Here is a 19,231-nt window from a genome sequence, read left to right as displayed (position 1 = left end):
AAGAATCCATTGCCTATTTAATAGATTTTATGCTGTAATATAGTATAAAAAATATAAAGTTGTACATTATAGTACTAATTGGAAAAGTGTTGCTTCTAAATTATAGCAGTTATGTGTCAGCTCCAATTGCAGCAGTATTTCAAAAAAGCAGTAATCAATGAATTGCATAGTAGTTTATGACAAACTGCATTGGTGACTGCATTTCTCATTCATCTTAGTAATCAGTGCAATAGCAACAATACAAGTTCAAAACAGCATCTGACTTATGGAAGGGCAGATTAATTATATAACATGAGGTTATATGTGCCTTGTACATGTAAGCAATTAACAAAATATGAATTTCCATAATCACCATATCAAATAACTCTAATATAACCACTTGAAAATAGTATAATAATGTGCTCATATTGTGTGATGATTATATTATAAAAATAAAATCATCAAACATCATCCCTCTATTTCTATCCAGATACATTAATTTATGATATTATTATCATTATTTCATTCAGATTTATTGAAAAAAATAGATAGATAGATAGATAGATAGATAGATAGATAGATAGATAGATAGATAGATAGATAGATAGATACTGGTTTTAATTTTCAAATGTTTTCAGGGACTCCTACAGCCGATTTGACACTTTCAGTTGGCTTCCTTGAGACAGCAATTTTGTAAAACATGGTCCACGTTAAGACCCAAGATCAGTCCTTCCAAGTTAAGTGTGAAGTTATATAAGTCTATGCTAGTTTGAGGTGAAGCATGTTATGGTACTGAAAATGTTTATTTAAATGATGTATGATAATTATATTTTTATGAACACAATTAGACCTAGTCAGTCTATGAATGTATGAGCTCATTATTACACCATTTTCAAGAGTTATTTGATGTGGTGATTCCGGGAATTTATATTTTGTTAATTGATTTCACCTTTTTTTCATTAGGAGTTAATTGATGTATCCCTCCTGTTTGTGGTGGTTTCTCTTGTGCATGTAAGCAGTACCTTATTTGGTACTTATTTGTGCAAGTGCACTATGCACTGTTCTATAACGGGCATGTAAGTGCAATAGTGCATAACTGCAAGGAGGCATACATGTGAGTAGAGAATTGGCGGGACATGGTGTGGGAAAAAGGGCATTATCTGGAGAGCTTTGTATACCAATGCCTGTAATATGGGAAGGTTCTAGATCTAGAGACTGTGGTGAAATTGACTGATTTGGATTTAGTGGCTGTCACGATGACATGGTTCACAGAAAACCATGACTGGGATATAGTTATACCAGGTTACAATATATTCAGGAAGGACAGGGTAGGGAAAAGGATGGAGGAGTGGCATTATATTTTAAAAATAATATTAATGTGACAGAATTTCAGGACATGGGGTAAGAAAGAAGCACCATGGATTAATCTGGAAAGAGAGCATGGAAAATCGATTTACATTGGTGTGACATACAGGTCTCCTTCACAGTCAGGAGAAATGGACAGGGATTTTCATGAAAACATTCACAAGATAAGTATAAAAGTGGAAGTTACTACTAATAAGTGATTTCAATATGCCAGATGTTGACTGGGGTGTCCCTGTTGTGGGATCATTTTAGAAGTAAGGAGATCTTGGATTTTCTACAGGGAGAATTGTTCCAGCAGATGGTAATGGAACCCATGTGAGATGCTGCTACATGATGCTTACAAATAAGGAGATTGTTTCTGATATTATAGTTGGTGATCATTTGGCATCTGGGTCAATATTAAGTCATGCGTGTGCGGCTCAGTATTAAGACATTTGTAGATAGGGTTTATTCAAAATTGAAAGTTCTAGAATTCAGAAGAACTAACTTTGTCAAACTAGAGGAAGTAAAAAAACAGTGGGGAAAAATAGAAAACAGCTATTTTAAGAGTGGCAAATCTTTTTGTTAGGACAGTGAATAAAAGTAAGAGGAAAGGAAAGCCACCAGTGGTGTACCACAGGCAGGGTGATAGGGGCAGTCCGCTCCAGGTGCACGCTGCAGGGGGGGTTGCAGGGAGCAGCCGCGCAGCTATCGACTCCGCCGGTTCCCTGCTCCCTCTGGTGTTACTTCCTGTTCTGGGGTAGAGGGAGCAGGGAACGGGCGGAGCTGACAGCCATGTGGCTGCTCCCAGCACCCCAGGAGATAAGATGCACCAGGGGGGAGGGGTTTGAGGTGATGCGCTGGGAGGGGTATGCTGCTGCTGCACCTGAGAGGGGGGGAGACGCCACATTGGGGGGTAGGGGTATGAAGCGGCAATCTGTCCTGGGTGGCAGCCGACCAGTGAACACTACTGAAAGCCACCACGGGTCTCAAAATTAGTAGCTGAAAAGGTAAGAGGAAATAGGTTAGCCTTCATAAATTACAAGACATTGCAGCCAACATCCAGAGACTACTTCTTTTACTCTGCTCCCCCCCCCCCCCCACACACACACACACACTGTACCTATTCTATAATATCCTGGGCTCTAAAGATCTGATACCTATACTCTCTCAGACAAAGATTCATGAAATTTCCATTTCAGACCATGCTGCCATATCCTGTAATTTTGCATAGTCCTCTACTACTGTAAAATCTTCAAATTAGAGGCTTAACACTTCCTTACTAATTGATACCGAGGTTTTGCAACACATCTCCCAGAAATCAGCTGAATTCTTTATTAACAATGACAATTCTGTCTCCTCATATATCACACTATGGTAAACCTACAAAACCTGACTATGTGATGAGATAATTAGTTATACAACTCATCTTCATAAGTCAAATAATGCTACCATCGTCAATCTAGACTGAGCAATTCACCAACTAGAAACCCTTATATACACCTCCTCCTCCAAGTGTATGTTTCAAAAATTAAGATCTCTAAAGATACAACACAACTCTATTATCAAACATTGCTAATGCTTTCACCTATAAACAATGTGCTATGTACTATGTTGAATCCAATAAATCTGGGAAATTGCTAGCATCATATCTAAAAGGCAAAAGGACAAAGCAATGCATCGCTCTATTCCAATCACCTTTTGATGTTCCTTACTTCAAATTAAGCAATTCTACACTTCTCTATATTCTCCAGAATGTACTGCTACAGAGTTAAATATATCTAATTTTCTCTCATCACTCCAACTCCCTGAACTATCTGTTCAACAATTAAGTTTCCTCAATCAACCAATATCCACTGGTGAAATCATCTCTGCAATTAAGTTGCTCCAATCTGCTGAAGGTCCAGGCCCAGACAGGCTACGTGTGGAATTCTACATATCCTTCTCCACTTCATTGTCGACCAATTTGAAGAATTACTATCACGCCTTACTGGAATCATTGTCCTCTGGTCGTTTCCTTGAAGTCAATATCATACTTCTCCCTAAGCCAAATAGACACTACAGACTGGTACAAAATTACAGACCAATTTCGTTTCTGAACTCTGCATACAAAATTTATATAAAAATCCTCTGTTACAGACTGGAGAAAATAATTCATTCCCTTATATACAGAGATCAAGTTGATTTCTAAAATCCAGATATGGTGCTGATAATACTAGACTACTGTGTCATTTAATCCATTCTACCAGGTCTAAGGCCTTCCCTATACTATCTGTCTCCTTAGATGCAGAGAAGGCATTCGACTGGGTGAAATGGAAATATCTGTTTGCTGTTCTTGAAAACTTTGGTTTTCCTAAACCCTTTATACATATTTTGCATCTGCTGTGCTCCTCTCCATCCGCACGAATAGCAGTCAATGGCAAATTATCAGAACCTTTATATTATATAGAGGCACCAGGCAATGGAATTACCACCTGGGCCTCGCAGTAGTCGGGCGGTAGTTCAAAATCGATGCGCATAGGATGCGCGTATGTGCCTACGTGGCTTAGTAAAAGGGCCGCCTGGTAACTTATAAAATCAAATCATGAACCATAGTAGCCTTCTTAGTTAAAGTTATTAAATTTTAAAGTAAACAATTTCAGGTTACTAAGATCATACATTAATCTTAATCAAACATGTGTCAGTTGCTTAAAATTTCCCTTCTTTTTAAACCTTCTCCTCCCTCAGCTGGAAATAATAGATGTTGGTAGTAGGGAGATCAATCCAGGGTAATTATAACCCATAGTTGAACTAACCCATTATCTGAGATTGTATTGGAGCAGTTCTCCAAGGGTTTGAAAACCTATTTGTTTGTGCAAAAATGGGGTTGATACCTTTGCTATGGATTGGTATGATCAATGTCTTCTGTTTGAGATTTTATGATTATGTATGTTTCTATTTGTACTTTGCCTAGTAAAAGGTAGACTAGAAATTTCTAAGGGCCCCTTTTACTAAGCAGCAGTAAGCCCAATGCGGGCTTACCACTCGCTAAACAGGAAGTACTGCCAGGCTACCGCAGCAGCCCAGCAGTACTTCCCACCCCTAGCGCGCTGTTATATCCGGTGCTACAAAAATATGTTTATTTTTCTTTTGCCAGAGTGTACTCAGCAGTGCCATATGCTGCATGGTTACTGTCGGGTTAGAGCGGAAACCCTTACCGCCACCTCAATGAGTGGCAGTAAGGGCTCCTCCCTACAATGGCTGTGTGGCAAGTGCTTTACTTGCCGCTCGGCCATTTTCTGCAGGAAAGTGAGACTTTCTTTTTACCTGCTACAGTAAAAGAGGGCCTTGGCGCGTGAAAAAACACGCGCAGATGCCAGCGCAGGCCCCTTTTTGCCGTAGCTTGGTAAAAGTGGCCTTAAGTAAATAAATACATAAAATTAATTTGCACCCTGTATACTCCAGAACACTGGAATTGGAGAACCAACCTCACCCCTCTTATTCAATTTGGCTCTTGAACCACTATTGACCGCTATCCGTCAAGATCCTCATATTACTGGAGTCACTTATGGTCGAGAAGAATTCAAGCTATCAGCTTAAGCTGATGATATAATTCTGTACCTCACCCATCTTCAGAAACTTTTGGAAGCACTTATTCAATTAGTATTTAATTTTTCAGAGTTGTCTGCCACTTAATGATCAATGCACCCCTTTTACTATCCTCTTAAATGGATTGCCTCCTCTTACGTACTTAGGTATATTTCTTGATACAGATCTTCTCACTACTATCAAACTTAATATAGACAAAATCACTTCTAAAGTAGAGGAATTTCTCTCATCCTGGCCTCCCCTGAATCTCTTGTGGTGGAGGCAGACTTGACACCATTAACATGATTGTAGTTCCTAAAGTTTCCTATAGAAAAGGTGATTACGACAAAATGAGAAAAATGGTGAAAAAAAGACTGAAAGGAGCAGCTCGCAGAGTAAAAAACTTGCATCAGGCGTGGATGCTGTTTAAAAACACCATCCTGGAGGTTCAGGACAAATATATTCCACGTATTAGAAAAAAGGGAAAAAAGACTAAACGTCAGCCGGCGTGGCTAAACAGTAAGATAAAGGAAATCATTAGAGCCAAAAAACAATCCTTCAGAAAGTGGAGAAGAGAACCAACTGAAAGTAACAGGATAGATCATAAGGAATGCCAAGCCAAATGCAAAGCGGAGATAAGGAGGGCAAAAAAGGACTTTGAGAAGAAATTAGCGTTGGAAGCAAAAATACATAGTAAAAACTTTTTTAGATACATTAAAAGCAGGAAACCGGCCAAAGAGTCGGTTGGGCCGCTGGACGAAAATGGTGTTAAAGGGGCGATCAAGGAGGACAAAGCCGTAGCGGAGAAATTAAATGAATTCTTTGCTTCGGTCTTCACCGAGGAGGATTTGGGGGGGACACCGGTGCCGGAAAGAATATTTGAAGCGGGGGAGTCGGAGAAACTAAACAAATTCTCTGTAACCTTGGAGGATGTAATGGGTCAGTTCAGCAAGCTGAAGAGTAGTAAATCACCGGGACCTGATGGTATTCATCCCAGAGTATTAATAGAACTAAAAATGAACTTGCGGAGCTACTGTTAGAAATATGCAATCTGTCCCTAAAATCGAGTGTAATACCGGAAGACTGGAGGGTAGCCAATGTTACTCCGATTTTTAAGAAAGGTTCCAGAGGAGATCCGGGAAATTATAGACCGGTGAGTCTGACGTCGGTGCCGGGCAAGATGGTGGAGGCTATTATTAAGAATAAAATTGCAGAGCATATACAAAAACATGGACTGATGAGACAAAGTCAGCACGGATTTAGTGAAGGGAAGTCTTGCCTCACCAATCTAATGCATTTTTTTGAGGGGGTAAGCAAACATGTGGACAATGGGGAGCCGGTTGATATTGTATATCTGGATTTTCAGAAGGCGTTTGACAAAGTGCCGCACGAAAGACTCCTGAAGAAATTGCAGAGTCATGGAATCGGAGGTAGGGTATTATTATGGATTAAGAACTGGTTGAAAGATAGGAAGCAGAGAGTAGGATTGCGTGGCCAGTATTCTCAGTGGAGGAGGGTAGTTAGTGGGGTCCCGCAGGGGTCTGTGCTGGGTCCGTTGCTTTTAATGTATTTATAAATGACCTAGAGATGGGAATAACTAGTGAGGTAATTAAATTCGCCGATGACACAAAATTATTCAGGGTCGTCAAGTCGCAGGAGGAATGTGAACGATTACAGGAGGACCTTGCGAGACTGGGAGAATGGGCGTGCAAGTGGCAGATGAAGTTCAATGTTGACAAGTGCAAAGTGATGCATGTGGGTAAGAGGAACCCGAATTATAGCTACGTCTTGCAAGGTTCCGCGTTAGGAGTTACGGATCAAGAAAGGGATCTGGGTGTCGTCGTCGATGATACGCTGAAACCTTCTGCTCAGTGTGCTGCTGCGGCTAGGAAAGCGAATAGAATGTTGGGTGTTATTAAGAAGGGTATGGAGTCCAGGTGTGCGGATGTTATAATGCCGTTGTATCGCTCCATGGTGCGACCGCACCTGGAGTATTGTGTTCAGTACTGGTCTCCGTATCTCAAAAAAGATATAGTAGAATTGGAAAAGGTACAGCGAAGGGCGACGAAAATGATAGTGGGGATGGGACGACTTTCCTATGAAGAGAGGCTGAGAAGGCTAGGGCTTTTCAGCTTGGAGAAGAGACGGCTGAGGGGAGATATGATAGAAGTGTATAAAATAATGAGTGGAATGGATCGGGTGGATGTGAAGCGACTGTTCACGCTATCCAAAAATACTAGGACTAGAGGGCATGAGTTGAAGCTACAGTGTGGTAAATTTAAAACGAATCGGAGAAAATTTTTCTTCACCCAACGTGTAATTAGACTCTGGAATTCATTGCCGGAGAACGTGGTACGGGCGGTTAGCTTGACGGAGTTTAAAAAGGGGTTAGATAGATTCCTAAAGGACAAGTCCATAGACCGCTATTAAATGGACTGGAAAAATTCCTCATTTTTAGGTATAACTTGTCTGGAATGTTTTTACGTTTGGGGAGCGTGCCAGGTGCCCTTGACCTGGATTGGCCACTGTCGGTGACAGGATGCTGGGCTAGATGGACCTTTGGTCTTTCCCAGTATGGCACTACTTATGTACTTATGTACTTATGTAAGTTGCACATATTTTGAGTATGATTCTTTTACTTTTTCCTAGCTCCTTCTATAAATCCTTAGAAAATAATTTTTATGGAACTCAAGAGCTCCTATGATTTCTCTAGTTAAACAAAAATCACCTAAATCACATGGGGGAGTTAATTTTCCAGACCTTTTAGTATATCATGAAGTTTATATCATTTGTCAGGGTCTAGAATGGATCATCCCCTCCTGACCGACCTCCCTGCTCAGATGGCTGCTTTTCGAACAAGTTGTCACAGACCCTCTTTTGCACTCCCGAATACTGGGTATGCATCTCCCTAAGAGTATTTCTATTAATCCTATCATTAATACCACATTTAAATTACCAGTCTACTTTGACAAATTGTTAACTCCATGGTCAAACTCAATATATATATATGTCTATCTGTAATAATCCTATGGTTCTCATAGACAAAACGCAAACTCCTTGGTCCCAATGGCAACGCATAGGCATATGGGATCTTAATGCATTCATTGATCCTCAATCTCAATCTTGGAAGTCCTCTAACAAAATGAAATCTAAGTTCTCATTAGCAGACTCCCAATTCTATCAATGGTTACATTTACACTCAGATCTGAAAAAATGTAACTTATTTATCAGATATCCTTACAATAGCCGCTAAGCTCCATGATAATGGTCATACCACCTCTTATATATCCAAACATATCAAATAAATCTCCTGTTAAATGCATAAGACTATATAAATGTTGGGAAGAAGACATTCAGCAAACTATTACTGACAAAGACTGGGAAATGATTTAGAGCTCTCTTAAGTGCTCAAAATCCTCCTCAATGGTACAATCCATGTATTTTTTTTTTTACATGGGTCATTATGGACACCTCTCAAGTCATACCTTATTGATCCCTCTATCCCCAATCTATGTTGGTCCTGTCATCTTAAGAAAGGTACTTTAAAACATTTGATATTTGAATGCACTTGTATACAGAAATATTGGCTTGATACTTAGGCCACTATTTCAAGCATATTTAATTTCTCCAGACCTATGTTGTATAAGTACACTATTCTTAAAGATCAATGTTTTAGGCATATTCTTCAACAGCATGATTGCATACTACTCAGTGCCTTGATTACTATAGCTGTAAAAGTATTTTTTACTTTCTGGAAATCCCTAGGGCAAGGTACCCACCAACACTGGTGGAACTTGATATACTTAACTTATCAATATGAACGCCACCTCAATAAAAATCAAAATAATTTACTTTCTACAAGAAAAAAATGACCTTCTACTATCTCTTACTTGGAGAAAATGTAAACAGGTTTTTATACCAATAAGAGTTGCAACTGTTGGTTCATCTGGTGATAATTGTCCTCATTTCTTTCCATCTTTTTTTTGCTATATTTTGTTATTCTTACAGTGTTCTAACACTATTACTGATTGTTATTGTTGATGCATTTATTGTTCTTGAAAAACATTTAATAAAGATACTAAGACTAAAAAAAAAAAGAAAAAAGTGTTCAATATCAGTATTTAACCACATAAGTACTACCTCCTTCCCAGACAAGTAATTTAAATGACAGGAGCTTTGAAGATCAATCCTGTAGATGATAAAATCTTTTCATCTATGCACAGTGTTTTGCAATCTAGGTGTGAGAATTTATGCTAGCTTTATGATTGGTGTTAACGCCTTAAATATAAGCATGTTTTGGCCACCTATTCTATAAAGAAAAGGAGGTGTCTACATGTATTTGACAATTGAATGTATATGTGCTGCTTCACTTCGCTGACCTAAACACAACCCCTGTAATGCCTGTTTATAACCAGGTAAAGGAGGAAATTTTTATGCCAAGCAATTCCCTCCTGGTTAATGGCCAGTTACAGAGGTAAATGGCTTTGAAAATTGTCCAACCTATACTTAGACACAGACCCAGAGACAGTAATTAATTCCCACAAGTATTGGTCTTCCAGGTAGATTTTTAGGGCTTTGTAAATCTCAAGAAGCCGGAAAAAAACAGGGCTGACTGGTTGTAATTATATCATAAATTCTCTCTCTTTAAGTTGATAATCCCCTGGGAGTAGGCAGCATCCAATCTCTCCTCCACATATTATTTATGTGATGTTTGAGCTTTATCTTCCAGTCCTGTATTACTGTCCAGCTTATTCAATTGCCTTAACATTTCCCTCTCATACCTTCCTTGTGAATACTCTGTTGTATTTCTACTAGATGGTTTGACGATAATTGCTTTGTCTCTATTTAAATTAAATAATGCTGTCCTTTCTCCTCAACTATGATCACCTCATATTGTCACTATGCTGACCTGTTTTCAGGATCTTTCAAGACAATGATATAATGCAAATATGATTAGCAGTCACTTTTTCAGTGTGAGAACAATGACCTCTTGTTCACAGAGGGTGACCATCATACTTGATTTAATGAATGATTATGTAAATGAATTGTATAATCACTCATAATGGGGGACTGGAATTTGAAACATCATCTGTTTTAAAAATCATTGTTCTATTTATATTTCTTTTAATAAAGTATTGTGGCTGCTTTGTTAGTTAATTTGCCTATAGAAATAAAGATGAACAAACAGGTTCAAGGCAGCTTAGACCAGTATAAATGTATAACAATTTGTTTGTTGGTTTATGTCTCTCTTTCTCTCTGAAATATATTTATTATTATTATTATTACTATTATTATTATTATCTTAAGCACTTCTGATGAATTTCTATGCTACTGTGAAGCTGAAACTATGGTGCTCATTTTTAAAGCAGATGAACATCTTAAAATACTTTTAATAAAGTCCATCTGCTTAAAATGTCCAAATCCTGATTTTGGAAATTCAGAAATTGGACATTTCACACTGTAGTTCTTCCAAATAGCAAAGGGGTATGTTATGGCTGTGTTTTGGGCGGGACAAGGGAGGGCCCAAAAATAGGACCACCAACGGGGATTTTTGAATGGGAAGAACTGTCCATGTATAAAAAAGAAGGATGTTTTTATCTAGACCTGTTTCAGTCACATCCAAGTTACAAAAAAGTTGCTCTAATTCAGCAGCTGACCACTGGAGGGATTAAGGCATGATCCCTCCATCAGGGCCGCCGAGAGCCGGGGCCGGGCCCGGGACAAGACCGCCCCCGCCCCCCCCCCCCCCCACCCGAGGTCGCGTCACGCCCCGCCCCCCCACGTCGCCGGGCCCCCCCTCCACCTGAGGTCGCGTCCCTCCCCACCCGAAGTCGCCGGGCCCTCCCTCCACCCGCTGCCGGGCCCTCCGAACTAACCTGAAGCGCCTTCACATTCACATCGCAGCAAGCATCAGCAGCATCAGCAGGGCAGACCTTTCCTTCCTTCCGTGCCCCGCCCTTGCGGACGTTACATTAGGCGAGGGCGGGACACGGAAGGAAGGACTGCAGCGGCGCTGGGCCCCCCCCCGAAGGCCCAGGCCCGGGGACTTTTGTCCCCCCCCCCCTCTCCGCGGCCCTGCCCTCCATAATCCTTCAGCAGTTACCGCCCTCCTCCCTCTCCCCGAAAGTGAAACTAGAAAGGAAAACTAGGCTGTATGTCAGCTGCAGATTTTATGGCAATTCTGAACAAAGTAGCAATACCTGAAGTTGTCATACAGCCTGATATCTCTTTTGAGTTTCACTTTCATAGGAGTGAGAGGAGAACAGCAACCACTGGGGGATTAAGGAGGTGCCATGCCTTAATCCCATCAGTGGTCAGCTGCTCAATTAGAGCACCTTTTTGTAACCTAGACATGACTGAAACAGGACCAACTTAGGACATCCTTCTTTTAGGCTTGGATGTTCTGATTTGGGGCCCTCCCTAGTCCCATTCAAAACATAACCACAACACACCCCCTTGTTATTCGGATGTGTTGGACATCTCTTTTTTGCCTTTGCAGAATAAAGATTTTGATGTTTCAAGCACATGGATGTCTGTTTGTGCATTTTGAAATGTCCATATGCTTCTAAAATATATGCCACATTGTCCCAAGACTTCATCATATTTAGCAGCCTATAGGCATAATGGCAAATTGCCAACCAGTGTTTAAGCATGAATGACTATAACCTGTACAAAGTGTTTTGGAATACCATTTTAGAAGCATACAAGTGTGTTTTTCCTGATGATGTCACAGAGCCTTGGGGGGGGGGAGGGAAGAAGAGATTGACCACTGATAGAGTAAGGGGGTGGTCTCCCCTAATTCTTCAAGAGGAACACTGCTGAACAGGAGCACTTGTCTGAAACCTAGATATCCCAGATAGAGTGCATAAATACCTATGTTGATCTGTTTAGACATACACATGCATTCCCCTTCTAAACTAGGAAATACACCTTTATTTTAAAGTCATGCCCAAACCATGTCCCCTTGCCATATGTATGTGTTTCTGTTTTAGACATGTGTACCCTGACTTTGATATGAGTGTAATATACACATCCAAATGCCAGTTAATACACATCACCAAAAACATAAAATCTCATAAATAGCATGAAATAGCTATAAAATATATCTATACCACAAAAACAACATAATATCAAAACCATGCACAATAGAACAGTCTACAACCATCTTCTATAATCTATGTATATAAAAGCTCTAATCAGTTCCACCAATCCATTAAGAAAAGCAGAAATAAATTTAGCTTTAGAGTGTTTCTAAACAACAGTATACGAGGTTACAGATACACATTTTGCAGAAGTAAATTTCATGAATGACGCTCTTATACAATTTTTAATAAACACTTCTTTTTGGCAAACAATAATTTTCTATTAGGCTCCAATGAGAACCGTAAACACTATATTGTAAAGGAGCTTGATTACAAAGCTCTCTAATTGTTCTGGACCTCAGCAGAGAGACTCAATGCTGTCCATTTCTTATACCATCAAAAATTATTCTCACACTTTGTCATTGGTCCCATTTTTTCATAGAATACTTTTGACAACTATATTATTCAAATCTTCATTTATAAATCATATATCAATTTTTGATAGTCTTATTTGTACACTTATCGTGTTAGCTGGGGGAATCTCTGTTCTGGTACAAATCAGGTTTTGACGCATGTTGATTCAAGGAAACCCCCCAATGTCTTAGCCAGACCCATCATGTCGACCGCTATACTGTCAGGATCAGTATGGCAGTCGGCACGATGGGTCAGCATTATGTGTTCTTTTCTGCCCAGTTTGCTATGGGCACAAAATTGAATATTGCCAGTGCCCACATAACTTCTAGGTCTACCTTGACTCAACCCTTGGACCCCCCCCCCCCCACGTGCACTGCGCAGTTAGCACTGATATTCACTGGCACTGTTCAATTTAGTGCCACTGAATATCAACAGCTGACTCACTCATTATGGAGCTACTCTTGTCTACTTAAACCACTCTGAATATGTTATTTGAACCTCACAACAACTAGGTAACTAGCGCCAAAGCCAAGAATGCAACAATGCCCATCTCATAAGGATGCCCACTTCCAGGCATACCACTTATTAGAAAAACCGATTTAGCAATACAGTATAGTCTCAATTATCCAACCTAAACAGGACCGACTCATTGTCAGATAACTGAAAAGTCAGATAATACGGAAAACACTGCATAAACCCCTCAAACAATGTATAAGCAATGGTATAGAGTTTCCGGTTTTCAAAAATTCTTCATAAACAAAGATTTTTAATAGAAATAAATGTGATGACATCACTAGGGGGTATGTTGGATATCCCGGATGGTTGGATTACTGAAGGTTAGATAATCAAGACTGTAATGTAATACTTGTTTAATAAGTGGTTTCTTTTTTTTATAATTCCCATACAAAGACCAAGATTTAGTAGACTTCAGTGACCAGCTAATAATCACTGATTGGAAAGAGCAAATATTTCATGTTCTAATGTAAATGAGGAATCTGTGAAAAACACTGGTTGTCCAGAACCCAGAAGAAGGTTAAACATAACACAATCATATTTTTACTAGATGAAAACATTTCTTTATAAGTTTATTGACTATCTTTGAGAATATGCAGTTTACAATTATAGATAAAAATAACTGGTCTCGAGTGATTTCTTCATTCCATGCTTACAGGGAAAAATGTTTTCTTATAAAGATAATGTAGGGCAGTGTTTCCCAAGTTGGTCATGGAGTACCCCCCCCCCCCCCCCCTGCCAGTCTGGATATCCACAATGAATATGCATGGATTCATTTGCATATATTGTCCCCATTGTATGTAAATCTCTTTCATGCATATTCATTGTGGATATCCTGAAAACCTGACTGGCAAGGGGGTAATCCAGGACTGACTTGGAAAACACTGATGCAGGGTAATATTAAACATTGATTTTGATCTACCTACAGTACCTGGAGCTGAGGCTCATCATTGCCTTTAATGCTGGTGCCATCATCTGTCAGACATGCATGGCCAGTTAAGCAGTTAAGTTTTATTCCCACCTGTAACAAAACAAAATTTTCGTATGATCTTACAAGCATCATTAAATAGTCACACTGGGGGTAGTTTTCAAAACAATGCAGACAGTTGCAAAGTCCGCAACCAGTGGTTTTCCCCAGCTTTCAGAGAGACAGTATACATGTACTTTCTCTTTGAGAACTGAATAGGGAAATGGTACCAATAGATTTAGGACTAAATTCTATAAACAGCACCACAAGATCTGCCAAAAAGGAGTAGAAGATGACACAGTGACTTCCAAACAGGGAGTAGAAGCTTGAAAATTCTTTATTGAAGCACCAGGATAAGACACGTCAAGGGGCCGTGTTTCAGCAGACAAAGCTGCCTGCTTTGAGGTCACAACAAACACTCTTAACAGCTACAATGCTGTATGTGGTGTCTGGTGCAACAGTTACATTTTTAACAACAAATGTGAAAACACTGCTCACAAACATGCAGTGTGTAAAACTCATGCAAACACCAAAATTGCCACCACAGTCAGGATTGTAGCTGTTAGAGTGTTTGTTGTGACCCCTTAAGCAGGTGGCTTTGCCCGCTGAAACATGGCCTAGTGTTGGGTCTTATCCTAGTGCTTCAATAAAGAAGTTTCAAGCTTTTACTCCCTGTTTGGAAGTTGCTGTGTCATCCTCTACTCCTTTTTGGCTTTCTTTGGATTTTCATAGAGGTTGTTTTCTGTTTTCATTTTGGACACATCATAAGATCGGTGCTCAAAGTTAAGCGTGGTTTATAGAAAAATGCTTAGTTCTGGGAGTAGCCTAGTGGTTAGTGCATTGGACTTTGATCCTAGGGGAACTGGGTGCAATTCCTCCTACAGCTCTTTATGACTTGGGGCAAGTCACTTAACTCTCCATTGCCCCAGGTACAAATAAGTTCCTGTATATACACTATAAACCACATTGAATATAGTTACAAAAACACAGAAAGAAAGTATATCAAGTCCCATTCCCTTTTTATGTGTGAGCATTTATACCAACTGAACTGATGTTAATTCTTAAGCCTGAATTAGGCACGTACCCCTTATTGTATAAAAATATGCATACATTGTGGGAATGTGTCCTGATCCACCCATTACCCTACCATGGCTACTCCCCCTTTTTGAACTTGCATATAAAATTTAACTTGCATACATAAATCCAAATTAATGCAAATTATCACTGATAATTGAATGTTAGAGCCTAATTATCAGCGCTAATTGGCTCATTATTCAATTAAGTTTTATGCGCAAATTGGGCGCATGTCCAAATTTTCAGAGATGGAAATAGAGATGTTGAAGTTGGGATGAGCTTGATTCCAGTGGTATGTGGGAATAATATCTGCCAGTGCAGATCCTTTCTAAAATGCCTGTAGGAGTGCATGAGTATTTGGCAGTACATGCAACAGGAGCAGACACTGTACAAATCTTCACGTGGAAAAAAAAACAACCAAGGAAACACTGCAACTTACATGTTTAGGTGCTGACATGTGTAAGTTGGTATCACACAGCTTACATGTGTGTCAGAACTTACATGTGTATGTCAGCCATGTTGCAACCCTTTATGAGAGAATGTTGCTTATTAATTACAGAGGTGACAATTTTCCATTTCAGACCAGTTCTGGTGAAGTTTTAGGTTTTACACCAGCTGGTTTTCCTGCCCCTGACGCAGCCGGATCTTGGTGAAACTCAGCCATGCCGGGCAACTTTATTTAAATCCTGGAGCTTTTATGAATTAATAATCACTATTTTTCTTCTTCACAAGGTCTGCTTCCTCTTTTGTTTTCTTTTATTGAATAGGTGCCTTATTGGACTTCTTACACAGTTACCCTTCTTATAACCCTCCTCCCCCCTCCCCTTCCCCCATATATAGTGCTATTCTGCATGTGCTTATACCCACTGTAGAGGGAGGCATTGATGTTCATTTGGAGGCATTCGAGGGGGGGAGGAGGGTCAAGATGGAGTTAGTGTATAGACTTGCCAGGAATCTACTTACTTTATAAAATATGCCTGTACTCACATAGAGGGCAATTGTATAAAATGGACACATATAATTAGGAACCCAGAGGGCACCTGGAAAGGGCATCTATTTTCCTTTATATAATACAGCACTAGCTTAACCGGGTATATACATTGGGGTTGATATTCAAAGTGATCTAATTGGCCAGGAGAGGATCCTGGTTATTTAAATCACTTGTTTGGGGCTAACCGGGCATATTCAGTGGCACTTAACCGGATAATGCTGCTGAATATACCCAGTTAGTGCAAATTGAAACTGACTATTTTGTGGGCGATCCTAGGGGGAAGTCGTCACTTGCAGTTAAGTGCCAGTATTCAGCACTTAACTGCATAAGGTAACCGTATAAGTAGGATCACAAAAAACAGTGCTACGTTTATGAGGTTCACCTTATGCCAGTGGTTCCCAAGCCTGGTCCTGGAGGCACCCCAGCCAGTCAATGAAAATTCATGAGAGAAATCTGCATGCAGTGGAGGGGGCTAAAAAAAAGGCCTTTTTTACAGAAGCGCTGAAAAATGGATCTGTGTGCGTCCTATACTAGTGCACACCATTTTTTTAGTGCACCTTAGTAAAAGGACCTCTTAAATTGCTGCTTGCTGCGACAAAGACATTCTCAAATAACTAGTTCACATAGTACCAGTGCTGCAAATTGACTGGTTAATTGGGATTTATTTTCCACCTTTATAAAAAGATTTACCCGAGCGGTGTGCAGCTTGACATACAACTTACAATTTTGTTAACAGCATAATAATAGTGAAATGATCATATATAGGGCATAAGTACAACCGATGAGGTAAACTTGGAGTTGGCAAATCCTATGAACACTACATTTGTTCTAGTGAAAAAGGTGCCAATACTCAAATGCCAGGCCACCCTTCACGGGTGGGGTGATCACTGAGGGACCCACACCACAATAGCCAGGCCCCTTGCAACCAGTCACAGAATCTATGACAAGGCAGAATTGGTGTGTAGAGCCTGAGCTCTTTCATTAAAACTTGGCATCCATGGGTCAATTTTAGCAGACAATGGAAAAGGTGCCAGTACTCAGTACCCCCAAGTATCCCCTCAAACAAAGCCCTGCCTATAAATGAAAGTAACATGATGCTTATGAATCAAACCAGCAATGACAATAGTCCCAGTCATGGTATTCCAAGAAGTTGCAAATGTGGAAAGAATGTCCCCATGGGCGTAGACTGGGGGGGCGAGGGGGGGCAATGCCCCCCCAAACAACGACGACGTGGACTGGCGCTAGAAGTAAAAAAAAAAAAACCCAAGCAGGCACGTGCTCATCTCCGTCCGCTTCACTGCTTCCCTACCCTCTCTGTCTGCATCCCACCCGAAAGGAAATGACATCAGAGGAAGGTGGGACGCAGACAGAGAGAGCAGGGAAGCAGCGAAGCGGATGGAGAGACGAGCTATCTACCCCCTCTCTTCCTATCTCCCTCTGGCGCAGGCAGCAGCAATCTTCTCTAAGCCTTTCTTGTTCCTGGCAGCGGTAGCGACGTACACGCTGCCTTCAGCTCTGCCCCGAAGCCTTCTCTTCAAGTTCCTGTTCCCGCATAGGTGGGAACAGGAACTTGAAGAGAAGGCTTCCGGGGCAGACTGAAAGCAGCGTGTATATGTCGCTACCACTGCCACGAGCACAGAAAGGTTGAAGAAGACTGCTGCCTGCGCTGGAGGGAGGGAGGAAGAGAGGGGTAAATGGAGTCACGATCCTGGACCTCGCGGGGGGGGGGGGGGGGGGCAGCAGAGGGAAGATGGATGGGACTGGGAGCGTGGAGAGCAGAGGGAAGGAGTAAGAGATGGATGGGAGGGGTGGGTGGGGAGCAGAGGGAAGGACAAGGAATTGGATTGGACTGGGAAAGGAGGTGAGCAGAGGGAAGGAGCAGGAGATGGATGGGACTGGGAGGGGTGGGGAGCAGAGGGAAGGAGCAGGAGATGGATGGGACTGGGAGGGTGGGGAGCAGAGGGAAGCCTACTGGAAAGAAGACACTGCATAAAACAGAAGACACTGGGACCACAGCGAATAGAAAAACTAAATGATCAGACAACAAAGGTAGAAAAAAATATTTTATTCAGAATTTATTAATTGAAATATGTCAGCTTTTTGAAATGTGCATCTGTGATATTTTGCCTGTAAATTTCAATTCCTTCCTCCATATTAGCATATTCATTTGCATATGTATATATGCAAATGAATATGCTAATATGCTCCGCCCCATCCTTTGCCCCCCCAAATGAAACAGTCGAACTACGCCTATGAATGTCCCCAGTGAAGGGCAGAATGGAGGATATTCTAGAGTACTGCAGTATGACCACTATCACATATCAATAATTAGCAGCACTTTGGTTTTGTTGAACTAGGAAGCCACTTATTTAAGGTCTGGCACAAAGGCCCAGGGATCCGAACTACAGTGCAGGCAGTCGGACTGGGATTTCTGCAGATACCTTTCCCTTTGTATTTTTAAGCACAAATTTCTTTCGGTAAAAGCATGTTTAACAGGATCACAAAGCTCAATTAAGCAAATACACAAGGAATTGAAATGAGGAAACAAAATATTCACATGTGCTATCAAACATAAGCAAAGGGCTGGGAATAACATAACCCTTCTAGCATGTTAAACGTAAGTTCTTTTGTTAAGCTGCCTTCCCTGCACCCTGAAAACTTTGAGAAAGTTTTTGAGAAAGTCTTTGAGAAAGCTCTTGATCTCCAGTTGGATGTTGGTCAGGCTTTGAGGATTCACAAGTCTTTGCAATCTTCTTTTTCTGTCTTCTAATGTGCTATTTTAATTTTATGCCTAGGCCACCTCTGCTAGCATTTTGTTGTCTCTTTTCTTTAATTTCTCTCCTACTTTTGCTTTCCTATGTTACAATAGCATTTCTTTCCTTATTTAATTCCTTTATTTTAATTGTACACGGTTTTATTTCTCGAGGAAAACTGGTATATTAAATAAATTAAACCATAAACCTCCACTGATTTCCCAACAAGTTCTTTCACAAGTGGAATGTCTCATTGGAATATTGTATGACTCAGACGTATCTTTTCACATAAGGGCCCATTACCGCACACCAATCTGGAACTCCCACTGGGCCACCACAGGAGCCTGGCAATACTTCCCACCCTTAATGCACACCATTTCTGGTGCTACAAAAATACAAATATGTCCTATGTTTGTAGCACGGGGACCCTTAGCGCCATATCAATGGGTGGTGGTAAGGACTCCCACCCGAAATGACCATGCGGTAAGTGATTCACTTACTGCACAGTCATTTCTTTTTCAAAAACATGGATGACCTTTTACCCTCT

This window comes from Microcaecilia unicolor, chromosome 2 (assembly GCF_901765095.1).
Source record: "Microcaecilia unicolor chromosome 2, aMicUni1.1, whole genome shotgun sequence".
NCBI classification, from domain to species: domain Eukaryota; kingdom Metazoa; phylum Chordata; class Amphibia; order Gymnophiona; family Siphonopidae; genus Microcaecilia; species Microcaecilia unicolor.
The sequence above is the reverse complement of the archived record's forward strand: the minus strand, read 5'-3'. Positions refer to the sequence as shown.